The 13,703-nt window shown below is 43.6% G+C and overlaps 1 protein-coding gene across 13 annotated transcripts in view; it reads left to right on the top strand.

Moving 5' to 3' along the window:
• LOC138745883 (transcriptional enhancer factor TEF-1) overlaps positions 1 to 13,703 on the top strand; it is a 210,723-nt gene that overhangs the window by 19,571 nt on the left and 177,449 nt on the right. For 2 of the 13 annotated variants that reach the window (XM_069903368.1, XM_069903424.1), the window contains one exon: positions 132 to 907. The exons of 7 other annotated variants lie outside the window; for them this stretch is intronic. The gene's annotated coding sequence lies outside the window, so the exon portion shown is untranslated. Of the gene's footprint in view, positions 1 to 131; positions 908 to 11,080; positions 11,156 to 11,929; positions 11,991 to 13,703 lie in introns of those variants that run through there. 4 more of the 13 variants (XM_069903378.1, XM_069903405.1, XM_069903397.1 and 1 more) reach the window with 4 other exon arrangements.

The raw sequence follows: 13,703 nt of genomic DNA, 5'->3' as shown, positions 1-13,703 counted from the left end.
ACCCCCCTTACTGGACCCCCCCCCCCCCCCCCCCCCCAGCAGTTTGCAGACGATGCCATCACCCTTCATCTAACCCTCACCCAACTGGAAAATAAAGACTCATATGTTTCAATGCTGTTTATTGTTTTTAGTTCGGATTCAACACGATCCTACGTCAGTACCTGATAAGGAAATTGAGCCTGCTGGAATGAAACACCTTGTTCTGCAGTTGGATTCTCGACCTCCTGGAGGAGAGACCTCAGGCAATATGGATGGGAAACTGTATCTCGAAGACCATCATACTGAGCATAGGGGCCCCCAAGGCTGCGTGCTCAGTCCACTTCTGTTCACTCTGCTGACCCATGACTGCAGCTAATCACAGCTCAAATCACATAATCAAGTTCGCTGATGACATGTCAGTGGTGGGCCTTATCGTAAGAACGTGGAGGCAGCATACAGACTCTAAGTGCAGACGCTAATGAACTGGTGCAGAGCCAACAACCTGTATCTGAACGTTTTTAAAAAAAAAACACACACACACAAAAGAGGTGGTTGTTAACTTCATGAGAGCTTGGGGAGATCTTGTTCCGCTGACCATTGACGGCTCCACTGTTGAGGTTGTCGAGAGTATCAAGTTCCTCAGTGTACACCTGGCAGAGGATCTCACCTGGTCTCTTAACACCAGCTCCATAGCCAAGAAAGCCCAGCAGCATCTGTGATGGCTGAGGAAAGTTCATCTCCCACCCTCAATCCTCACTACATTCTACAGAGGTTGTATTGAGAGCATCCTGTACAACTGCATCACTGCTTGGTTTGGAAGTTCTACTGCCTTGGTCTGCAAAACGCTGCAGAGGATCATGAAGTCAGTGGAAAAGATCATTGGGGGCTCTCTTCCTACCATGAAGGACATCTACTACAGTCTATGCAGGTGAAAGACAATAAACATAGTGAAGGGCTCCACACCCCACTCATGTAAACTGTTCTCCCTTCTGCCATGTAGCAGGAGGTACTGTAGCACTTGCAGGCTCTTGCGTCCAGAGTGGGAAACAGCTTTTTTCCCTGAGCCATTAGGCTCCTGAATTCCCAGTACAGATGTACATAGTGTGCTGTGGAATTTCAGTGCATATGTCTTTAATACCTTAATATTTTAATATGTTAACTGCTTTCCTAATTTGCATCTATGTAAATATGCTATGTGGTCTTGGAGAAACACTATCTTGTCTTTACCATGCAAGTATGGTATGAACGATAAATAAAGGTGACAACTTGACTGATGCCCATGATGGTGCTGGCAGAGTTCGGAAGTCTCTGCAGCCTTGTCCTGTGCACTGGCACCTCTGCACCGGACGGACATTGATGCCACCCGGTCTGTTTGCTCTCCACGGTGCATCCATTTTCAGTGGGGTCAGGACATTCACATAATTGTTAATGGTGATTTTCCTTCATGTGAGCTCCTACCCTGAACACCTCGTTTCCCTCCTCAGGATATGAATAAGGAACCAGAAACCACATGACCACCAGGATTTAACTGCAACGTTACATTTCTGCTGACCCCACCTTTAGTATCTCTCCCCCCCCACCCCCGCTGCTGGGGAATGTCTCTCCCCCCCAGGGTCTCTCTCCCCCCCACCCCCGCCGCTGGGGAATGTCTCTTCCCCCCCCACCCCAAATTTCCTTGACCCTCTTGCTCCGACTCCCCACTCCCTCTTCTTCCCCCCCCCAAATTTCCTTGACCCTCTTTCTCGCTCCGACTCCCCACTCCCTCTTCTTCCCCCCCCCCCCCCCCCCACCTTTCCGGCATGTGTACTTGCGCGCATTCCCCCTCTCTCCCCCACCCCCACCTGCCTGCACTTCGCCTTATGTATGCATTCTGGGCAGCGAGACAGACCGCCTGAAGTCGGCATCTGGTTTATTCTTGCTGTTCACCTGTTCCGTCAATCGCAAACACATCACTGCACAGTTGCAGTACGAGCTCTCCAAATAGTGCTGAAGGCCATTTGTCACACAGGGCTCCACTCTCGTTCTGTGGCGGTCTATTGTTATTTAAGCAACAGGCGGTGCAAGTTCTAACACCATATGGTTAGTGTGTGCTCCAGATAAGCTGCCTGTTAATTTTGCCTATCAATGGCATTTTTGATGTGCCTCATGTCTGGGTTGCTAACTGCCCAAGCTCGCACTTGAATGCTTCCATAAAAGCACTTTCATTGAGACATTCTCTTCCCCTCAATGGAATCTCTTCCTTCCTTTGTTACTTGTTATTAAAATGCCAGAAGCTGGTAACAATCAGTGAGTCCAATGTATGACTGATTTGTATTGGGCAGGTGTGTGGCGTGTCCAACACACAGACACAAAGGATTACTGCCGCAGTCAACAGTGGCTTTTATTCTCCAGAAGGTTTAAACATTCTATCGTTGTACGTAAATATTAAAAGTGGAGGATTTTAACACATGAAATTTGCTGAAATTAAGGGGATGTGTAACAAATAAATTAGTTTAATAATCACCCAAATTCAGGGTTTAAATCATTAATGTTCCATTTCCCCTGCATTTTTGTCTATGGATGGGGGGGGTTGGGTGGGAGGGGAAGGCACGAGGGTTTGTGGGGGGCGGGGCTGGCTCTGTGCTGCGGGGGGGGGGGGTTGGGTTTGTGTGTGCGTACATGCAGTTCTGTGGCACGTGTGAAATACCTCGTCTACCAATGCATTCCAGGATTCCAGTTCAAACCTAAATTAGAAAAAAATGCAGAAATTTTCATCAGAATCTGTTCTGGAAAATGGGAATTATTCACTAGGTTTTCGTCACTGGAGTTGGGGGGATAAACTGGTTTTATCAATTTTTATGCATGAACGACTTCGAAACTAAGTTGTAATGTGACTTTGAGCATACTTCATCAGTCTAAAATCCCGCTGAGTTTTCATGTGTGTGATGTTGAGTTGAATTTGTCTATTTTTGGACCTTGTCTGGGAACTCAGATGTACACTTTTGGAGTAATTCATTCGACTGAGAAAAAGAATCAGGGTTAATATGTAGCAGAACAGTGGTGTGGTAGAAGTCCTGAGGTTTGCTCACAAGGTGGGTGGGGTCATGGTTTCAAACTAGTGATTTTTGTTTCTAAAAACCACTTTTTGAATTGACACAGTGGAAATTCGGCTTGAAATCGGTTGGTCTGTTCTTGCATTTGCTTGTTGAGCTGATGAATGATCAGTGGGTACCATGAAAGTCTCTAGGACGCTGCAACTGTACTAAAAATAGGTGTTATTGAAGGATTCTCCTGGTTATCTTTTGCAGGAGTTGCTTGTATTGCAATTCTGAAGCCAGTTATCAACCAATTAGTATTACATAACTCACTTTCCATGTCATGCAGAAAGTTAATATTAGCTTTGGCTGGTAGTTTAAAGAACAGAATCTCTGTCCCAATCATTGATTTTGAAGAACGTCCCATCCAAGCCCTCGTTAACTACATTCTCCCGTGACCGTGCCTTGATGTTAAAATTGTCACCTTGGTTCTGTGGCTGTGTACTGCATCCCAGTCTGCTTCTCCAGTCTTTCAGCTGGCAGAGGTATCTGCGTCATCCTTCGCCACAGGTGAGGTACTGGAGGGAAGCTCACTTTCCATTTTCTTTTTCAAAGAGCTGGGAACCACGGGGCAATCGGCATCACTGGTGAGGGAATTCTGAGGGACAGGGTCTTGCTGCATGAGAGTTGCCGAGTTCTACAGCATAGGAGCTAGACCTTCGCCCCAGCATGCTGACCAGGTTGTTTACCCATATCTTGCTAAATCTTTCCAATCCATGCATCTACCCAAATGGTACTTTGGATGCAAGTACCTAATTTCTGAAAATGATATACGCAGGCAGGGTGCAGAGAAAGGCTTTTGACATGTTTACCTTCATTGGTCAGGACATTGTGCACAAGAAATGGGTCGTCATGTTTCAACGGCTTCCATGCTTGGAGTATTGTGTGCAGTTCTGGACATCCAGTTGAAGGAAGGATGTCATTAAACTGGGAAAGATGCAGAAGAGATTCCCAATGATGTGTGTTGGACCAGAAGCCAGAGTTGTAAGGAACGGTTGGGATTTTTCTCCCTGGAGCATAGAGAGACAGGGCACCAGAAAAATGGGAGACCACCCCATGTTTGAGAAGATGACCCACAGTGGTGGACCAGTGAGGGACTCTGCAGCTGAAGAACACACTGGCGTTGGGCTGTTGGTGACTTGAGGAGAGGAACTCATGCAGGCTGCGGGCGGCTGCTGTCAAGAGACTCTCACCAGGCTGTGGACTGCTGGAGAATGGATCGAGACTGGTTGAAGGGGTACCGAGTATTGGAACTGGGGTGCAAGAGAATGCCAAGGGCGCTGGAGGCTTCCTGATCATGTCAGAGCTCGGGTTGCTGATGGTTTGGACTGAAGGCTGTGGCTGTGGAGGCTGTGGGAGCGCTGGAGGCGAATCCACTGTCACTCAGTGACTCTGAGGGGACTTTGTTTTGCTTTTGCCTCTTTGATTGTAATTTCTGCTGACGGCATATCTTTGTCTGCCTTACAATAGACTGTGGGCAATTTTGTGTAAAATTACACTTTGTTTCATTACATAACAATAAAATCTTTAATCGTGTAGCCCATAAAATCATGAGTATAAATAATCTCTTTCCCATCTTGGGAGAGTCGAGTTCTGATGAGAGAGCCAAGGTTTAGCAGGGATCTGAAGAGCAATTGCACATCCTTATGTAGCTGTGTGGAATGAATGGGAATTAGGTGGCCATAATTCTAATGCTTAAGACATTTAGGCATCTGTGGAATTTGTTGCTACAGGCAGTAGTGGAGGCCAGGTCATTGGGTGTATTTAAGGCAGAGATTGATAGGTTCTTTGATTAGCCAGGGCAAAAAAGGTTATGGGGAGAAGGCCGGGCAGAGGGGCTGAGTGGAAAAATAGATCAGCTCATGATTAAATGACAGGGCTGAGTAGCCTATTTCTGCTTGTATGTCTTAAGGTCTTGTGGTACATGGATAGGAAAGGCTTGGAGATATTGGCCAAATGGACGAGGTCAGGTAGACAGCATTTTGTCCAGCGTGGTTGAGTTGGGCCAAATGGGCCCATTTTCCATGCTCCCTCCCAATTCTGATTGCCTTCAGTCATGATTGCTCAGCCATCGGTGACCATGCCTCCAGCTGGCATTCCCAGTCTCTGGAATTTTTCTTTAGGCTTCCACTTCTACCTCCATTATCAAACTCAGCACTAACCAACCCTGGTGTATTTAAGCCTTGATGTGGTCCTATTTTAAAACAATTGTGCTAAATGTGATGGGGATTGTCAGAGACGAGCACGCAACGTAAATTTTTTTAAACTGTGGAAGAGTTTCCTGTAGTTCTGCTGAATTGAAGAGGACAGCTCATTTCCCAACCTTTGACTGGATAGGCTGTTAAATATTGGTTCAGCTCTTCTTTGGAACAGCACCGTATCAATTTTCTGGTCCACTTACGAGAGGAAATGATGCCTTGATTTAATATTTAATGCAAAGTTGGTGCTCCTGGCTGCAGCACTCCCTCGGTGTTGAGCTCTTCAATTGGCTTGGATATCAGGATGTGAACCTGTGACCTGACAGAGGTCCAGGATTACCCACTGAACCCACCTTCAACTGACTGGGCTGCTGTGTCAATGTGTCGTGAAGCTGCTCCCACCTGCAGTTGAGGGCCAGAAGTCGGGAGTGTGGGCGAGCACAAGGGTAGTTCAACATTTGTTTTTGCTTGTTAGGTTTTTTTTTAAAAAATCTTGTTGGTTGAGATTTCTCTTCCTTATTGTACAATATATTGGAGAGTGGGAGCGGAGAATGGAGCGGGTCAGAACAGCTGTTGTTCATGTTGTTTGTTTGCACAGGGATATTGCTGGAGATAGTGTTGTCAAATGTTAATGCTTGGTTCCTCTGATTCCTGCAGTCTTAAAAATTTCCTGTATTAAAAGCCTATAAATGCTGAATCTGAGAACTGTTTGTTTAGTTTTCTACTGATTAGAGATTTGGAAACCCAACCACGTCTTGCATCTGTTTCAGTGACATTTGGAAAGTGTTTGATGAATCTATAAAAGGAGCTGGTATTTATTTAACACTTCACAATCGTGGAGTGTGAGTAGGCCACTCTGCCCATTTGAGCCTGTTCTGTTTCTTAAGATTCTGACTAAAGGATCTAAGGAACTGATTGAAGACTTCAGGATGGGGAAATCAAGAGAACACAAAGTTGTCCTTATCAAGGTGTCAGCAGTAGAGAGTGTCAAGAACTTCAAATTCCTGGTTGTCAACATCTCTGAAGATCTATCCTGGGGCCTCCACATCAATGCAATCATGAAAGAGGCTCCCCAGTGGCTGTAGTTTGTGAGGAGTTTGGGGAGATTTGATATGTCACCAAAGACTCTTGGAAATTTTTACAGGTGGACCATGGAGAGCATTCTGATTGATTGCATCTCAGGCCCCTTTCACACTTGCATCCCACTAAATCGGCCATCCAGTGTCCCAGGATAGGAATGGGAGTTTGGCTTTTCACACTTGACCACTCCTAACTGGGACACTGAATGCTTTTACACTTGCAAGGATCCATCTCTGGGGTTAGGACTGTTCTATTTTCTACCGGTGAAGGCATGGCGCATCGAGTGATGGTGAACCTGCCCTAAATCCTGATCAATGTATTATGATCTTCTATTTGAACAAAATTAATCATGCCTCATTTTAATATAATCAAGTTTTATGTAAGCACAATATGAGCCCTTCAGCCCGTTGTTGATGTGGCGACCTATATAAACCTTTATAAGGGACTGTGGGAAAGTGCTAGCAATAAATAGCAATAGTGGACAATTTTTAAACAGGGTGAGAAAGTTGGTAGCACTATAGCACTTAATTTGTTTAGCTTGGGAAAGTTGGTTGCACTATTGCATACAATTTATAAATACAGTGAGGAAAAGCGATGGTGGACTTGCCCTCCCAGAATTCCATGCGGCAAAGAAAGGGCTGTATGCACGGAGCATTCATGGAGGAGTTTCACTGCCACACGGCATTCTAGGAAGTTGAGTTCACCATTGCCTTTTCCCATTGTTTATAAATTGTGCTCAATAGTGCTACCAACTTTCCCACGCTGTTAAAAATTGTCCACTATTGCTATTTATTTCCTCTCCCGCTATGACTTTCCCATGGCAAAGTTTATACCTTTATTTTAATCTTTCCTTCCTTCACTCATGCAGGGTTATTTCAATCCCACAGTTCAATTACTTGTTTCATATTTGCTTGATTGCAATGCTGGTATCTGCAGACGCTGGGGATTGTATTAGGGGTTGAGGCCGTCAATCTCCAGCATGAGATGATATTGTCTGATGCCGGTGTTGAGCAGATTTTGCTTTCACACTAAACTCTTTAAAGGCTGATTGGCAGTTAATTCCTGGGATCACTTGCAAGTGTGAGAGGGGCTACTGTCTGGTATGAAGGTGTCCATACATAGGACAGAAAATGCTGGACAGATTTATTGTCAGCGTACATACATGACATCACATACAACCCTGAGATTCCTTTTCCTGTGGGCACGGCAGAATTACCAGTAATTGGTAGTGCAAAAAAATAAACTGTACACAGCGTAAGTATGCATGCAAACAATAAAAAGAACTGTAAACAGATACTGAATGTAAACAAACTGTGTAATACAGAGGGAGCAAAGAAAATAAAGTGCACAAATAAGAGTCCTTAAATGGGTCTCCTGATTGAGTTTGTCATTGAGGAGTCTGATGGTGGAGGGGTAGCAGCCATTCCTGAACCTGGTCTTATGGTACCTGTACCTCTTTCCTGATGGCAGCAGCGAGAACTGAACTGGTGGTGAGGGCCTTTGATTACAGCTGATCTCCGACAGCAGCGTTCCCTGTAGATGTACTCAATAGTGGGAGGGTTTTGCCTGTAATGTCCTGGGCTGTGTCCACTACCTCTTAGAAGCCTTTATGCTCAGAGGGGTATTGGTTTTCCCACACCAAACTGTGATGCAGCCTGTCAGCACCTTTCCACCACACATCTAACATCATATCAAACCTGAGGAAATAGAGGTGCTGACGTGCTTTCTTCATGATGCCATTGGTGTGTTGGGTCCATTGAGGGCATTTACAAGAGGTGGTGTCTCAAAGCAGCCTCCATCCTCAAGGACCCTCACTGCCCAGACCATGCTCTTTTCACACTGCTACCATTGGGGAAGGAGGTACAGAAGCCTGAAGATGAACACCCAATGGCACAAAAACAGCTTCTTCCCCTTTGCCATCAGATTTCTGATCGGACAATGAACCACAGACACTGCCTCACTTTCTCCTTTTTTTTTCCACTAATATATTTATTTTTAATAATGTAATTTATGGGAATGTTTGCACTGTGATGCTGTCACAAAACAACGAATTTCATGACGTGTTCTTGACAAATTCTGATTCTGACTGATTTAATGTTGTGAAATATGTAGTCTGCTGTAACTGTAGTAAATAAAAACCCAAAAGCTGGAGTAACTCGCCCGTCTGCACAGGAGGTAAAGGTTACAAAACTGACATTTCAGGCCTGAACCCTTCATCTGATGTAATTCAGCTTTCACTCACTCGCTTAATCTGTCCACTTCATTATTTAAAGAGTCTGCTTCCATTGCTCTTTGAGGGAGGGGGTTCTCAATGCTTGTCCCCTAATAGAATATTTCATCTCGATTGTTTAAATGGCTTGTTAAACGATGAACCTTGGTTCTAAATCCATTCACTTGAGGAAATGGCCTCTCCCTGTCAAATCTCCTCTGGATCTTGTAAATTTCAATTGTTGTCTCTTGCTCCAAGCTCCAGAAGATAGAAGCCGAGCATATCCAACCGTTCCTGATAAGACAAACCCATCATTGCAGGAACTGAAATGTTTACTGGTCAAGGAGATGCTGCCCAAGTGGGGTCATTGCAGAGTTGTATGTCAAGACCATAAGTCATAGGAGCAGAAATGGGCTAGGCTATTCAGCCATTGAGTTGGCCCCACCCATTTAATCTTGAGCTGATCCATTTTCCCACTCAGAACCACTACTAGGCCTTCTCCCCAAAACCTTTGATGCCATGGAGTTTGTAAAGGTTTGGTATGACATCAGAAACCCCAGGAAATTTCTCCAGATGAGTGGTGGATATTGAGACACCAGTACCCCCAAGCATAAAGCCCTGCAAAATGTAGTGGACACAGCCAGGACCTCGCAGGTAGACCTCTTCTCTCCAACGAGAACATCTACAGGGAATGCTGCCGTTGGAGAGCAGCAGCAATTATCAAGGACCAGGTTCAGGAACAGCTGCTACTCCTCCATCATTAGACCCCTCAACGACAAACTCAATCAGGAACTCATTTAAGGACTCTTCTCTGTATTGCACAGAGTGCAAAAGTAAGAGGAAAATAAAAGTTGTTTATAGGTGTACGTTGTGTACAGTTTTTTAACTACCAATAAGTGGTAATTCTGTCTGGCCCGCAGGAAAAAGAATCTCAGGGTTGTATGTGATGTTATGTATGTACTCTGACAATAAATCTGAAATCTGGCTAATCAAGAACCTATCAGTGTTGATCGGGTCAGCAGTGGGTTGAGGGAGGAATAGGGAGCAGTATACTTGGGAGATTGTCTTTGCACTTCAGAATAGGTTGTGTGTGCTGTAGAGAACAAATGGGACTTCTAGCTGTGGCTGTCAGCTGACACCTGTGACAATGCTGCACACTCCCTTTGTGCTAACCTGAAGGGCTGTCATTATTGCATTGCGATGCCCAAATCATTTTTGAGATTGAGGTCCTGTCCAATAAGATTGACAAGCCAAATTTCTCCATGGGTGCTGCCTGACCCTCTGAGCGCTGAATCCCTCCAGTTTCTCCCAAAACCCCAGCGTCTGTCCTTTTATTTCCTAAACCACTTTTGTTTGTTCAGAGTTCACGTTTATTTACAACAATTAACATTTTCCCGCCAAATGATTCCCTTAAATTCATTGCGTTGACACAGTTAGCAGAGCGGTTAGTTCAATTGTGTTACAGCAGCAGTGATTGGGATTAGGGTTCGAATCCCAAACTGTTTGTAAGGAGTTTGTATGTTCTCACCCTATCTGTGTGGGTTTCCTCCCACTGTTCAAAATGTATTGGAGGTTGTAGGTCACTTGGGTGTAATTGGGTGGCATGAGCTCACTGGCCAAAATGGCTTGTTACTGCGCTGTGTGTCTAAATTTAAAAGTTAAAAGAAAATACAAGTTGTATCTTGTGAAATGCTGCAGAAATTCTGGTTGCCACTCCCTAGTGTGAAATTTCTTGAAAACTGCCCATTTACAACCAGGCAAAGACTCAACACTGAAGCAAACTGGCCACTTGCCATGATAATTGCCCCAAATTCTTCAGCTGCTCAACTACACAAGGGGCATCAGAAATAAAATTCTTAACATCAACTTGGGATGCAGATAAACGTTTAATTTTGCATTAGCCGTCCCTCATATCATTGTCCTTGCACCTGAACATCCACTGTTCTCTGTGGCATGAACTGGGATTATTGCCAATGCTTTTGGGATATACGTGAGCATTTCCTGCTGACAGAATTTCCTGAGCTTTTGGACGTTGCAGGCTCTGAGTACCGGAACAGGTTTATTTTTGTGAATTAATTCATCGTCAACAACTTAATCATAAAGGATAACGTAATGGTTAGCACGATGCTGTTACAGCGCCACTGAACCGGATTCAAATCTGACCCTCTCTGTAAGGAATTTGTATGTTCTCCGTGTCTGCATGGGTTTTCCCCAGATGTTCCACTTTCCTCCCATCTTCCAAAAATGTACATTAATTTGGGTTTAATTTGACAGCATGGGCATTCTGACTTTTATGGAGGTTCAGAGGTCAGGAACAGGCCGCATGGTTTTAAACGTGGCCAAACCCATCATGGGCACCACTCCAATGAGAACATCTATTAAGAGGTGGTGTCTCAAGAAGGGAGCTTCTGTCATTAAGGACCCTCACTACCCAGGCCATGCCCTCTTCACTTTGCTACTATAAAGGTAAAGGTTCCATTATTGTCACATAATACATTTAGAACTTCATGCACGTTAAATTCTTTAACTGTCTACCATAAGGAAGTCAGGGTCACCACTTTGTCCAGCGCCCCATCTTGAAGGAAGCACAGGAGCCTGAAGGCGAACACCCTATGGTAAAAAATTATCTTTCCCTCTGTCATCAAATATTTGAATGTGTGTCACTACGGACACCCTTACTTTTTTCTCTTCCTTTGCAATTGATTAATTTTTTTTAATGATGTATTTCCAGAAATTTATAGCAATTCCTGCACATAAATTAAAAAATGTTGACATACAGCATGTTAACGAGCCCTTTTGGCACATGAACCCTTGCTGCCCAATTGACCTACAATGCCCATTACATTTTGAAGGGTGGGAGGAAACTTGACCCCTGAGGAAAACCCACACAGACATGGATGGGGTGAATGTACAAACTCTTTACAGTTGGGATGGGATTCGAACCTCAGTCCTAATCACTGGCGCTGTAATGGTGTTGCGCTAACCATGCCGCCCCAATAAATATATAATCTGCTGCAAAGCAATAAATTTTGTGGTGCATGTTCAGGACAACAAATTTTGATTCTGAAATGGCTGGAATCTGCTTCTACTGTGCTGTAAATAAAATTTAAATGTCTGTAGACTAAAATAAGGTTGGTTATTGGTCTTGTCCTCTTATGGGGCTTGCTTGCATAAATAGACCACTACATTGACTATACATCAAAGGTACTTCATCAACTGTAAGCTGTTTCTGGGACATCCTGAAATCATGAATTGTGACTTTTATTTCTGGAATATTTATTAAATGAAACTCAGAGATGAGCTGGTCCAACAGATTGTTTATCCTGTTGCCATGGATCACCCCTTGGGATTCTATTCTTGGAATGTTCTGGATAACAGCCGTAATGGAAATTGTGCAGATGGGCAACATTACTGCACTGTATAAAACATGTCATTTTTTTTACCATTCTGGTGAGTTCATGTTCTTCAAAGAAAGTAGAATTTGAAAACTGTTAGTTACGCCCACAGTTCTGTTTGATTTGCATGGTGTTACTGGCCACGTCCTGGCTTTCATTTGACTTCAACCAATTCTGAGTCACACAATAAAAACTGTAGATGCTGGAATCTTGAACAAACCATGAAGTGTTGGAGGAACTCGTGAGTCAAAATGGTCAGCTGCTGTTTTGAGATGTTAACAGAAACTTTAGATTTGGACCAACAAATGGAAAGTCTCATTGGACTTGGTCTAAAATTGACTCTTCCAAGTGAAGAGTGAAAAAAAAATCTTAAACCTGAAGTAGAACAGGAAGAACCGAACCAATCATTTTGTTGATCCTTCCTCAACAGTTGGTCATTTCATAGCTGATCCAGTTCTTGGCCTCAACACTACTTTTGTGCTCTCACCATATTCCCAGGGAACTAGATCCATTCCTATGTCTGTCTTTAAGTCAAATTAAGTTGGAACAGTTACATACGATTTGTATTTAACATCAGTCAAATGTTTGACTTAGTACTATTTAAAAAAAATTAAAGAAACTGTTCTTAAAACAATTTATATAGGAAAAAAATATCATGATTAAAGTTAACACATTCGGAGCTGAAGTAGGCCATTCAGCCCATCTCAAGTCTGTTCCATCAATCTATCATGGGCTGATCTATTCTCCCACTCAGCCTCACTCCACTGCCTTCTCCCCATAACTTTTGATCCCCTGATTATTCAGATACCTATCAATCTTTGCCTTCAATACACCCAATGACCTGGCCTCCACAGCTGCCTGTGGTAGCAAATTCCAGAGGTTCACCACTCTCTGGCTAAAAAAGTTCCTCCACATCTCTGTTTTAATGGGAACCCTTCAATTCCAAAGTTGTGCCCTCTTGTCCTGGACTCTCCCACCATGGAAAAGAACTTTACCACATCTAATCTGTCATTCCTTTCAACATTCAAAATGCTTCTTTCTATGAGGCCCCCACTCAAATTTTTATTTACAGCTTGGTAGAAGCCATTTAAAACCATGCAGCCAATTACACCTAAATTAACCTATCTGCTCAGTAACTTTTTGAAGGTTGGGAGGAAACCCATGCAGACACGGGAAATTATATAAATTTGTTGCAGACAGTGCTGGATTCGAACATAGGTCACTGGTGTTGTAACAGCATGGTGCTAACTACTACACTAATCATGCAACCAAGGCATAAAATCCAAGAATAGTCAGACGTTCCTTGTATGCTAATCCCTTAATTCTAGGAATTATTCTTTTGAATCTTCTCTGAACCCACACCAATGTTAGCACATCCTTTCTTAAATAAGGTTTCTTTAATTGCTAGATTTAATTTTGTTCAATTTGACTGAAAGGCTGTATGAGCAGGATGCACTATAATGGAAGTTAAAAACAGATGGGCTGTATTCAGAGGAAGAGGGCAGTTACGTAAATGTTAATCCCCAAAAGATGACACTCGGGAATTAATGGAAAAACTAGAAATTGCAATGATGCAGAATCACCACTTTTTAATGAAACCCATTTGAAATCCCATTTGACAAGCTTGTTTGAGTTCTTTGAGAATGTAAGACAAAGGATAGATGAAGGGGAAGCAGTTGATGTGGTATATAGATAGTTGGATTTCCAGAAGACAATGAAATTCTACTCTTCGAGTAACGGCACACAGGTTTGGCAGATAACATTGGCG

Source organism: Narcine bancroftii, chromosome 1, assembly GCF_036971445.1.
Source record: "Narcine bancroftii isolate sNarBan1 chromosome 1, sNarBan1.hap1, whole genome shotgun sequence".
Classification (NCBI taxonomy): Eukaryota; Metazoa; Chordata; class Chondrichthyes; order Torpediniformes; family Narcinidae; genus Narcine; species Narcine bancroftii.
This window is presented reverse-complemented; position numbering and strand designations above follow the sequence as displayed.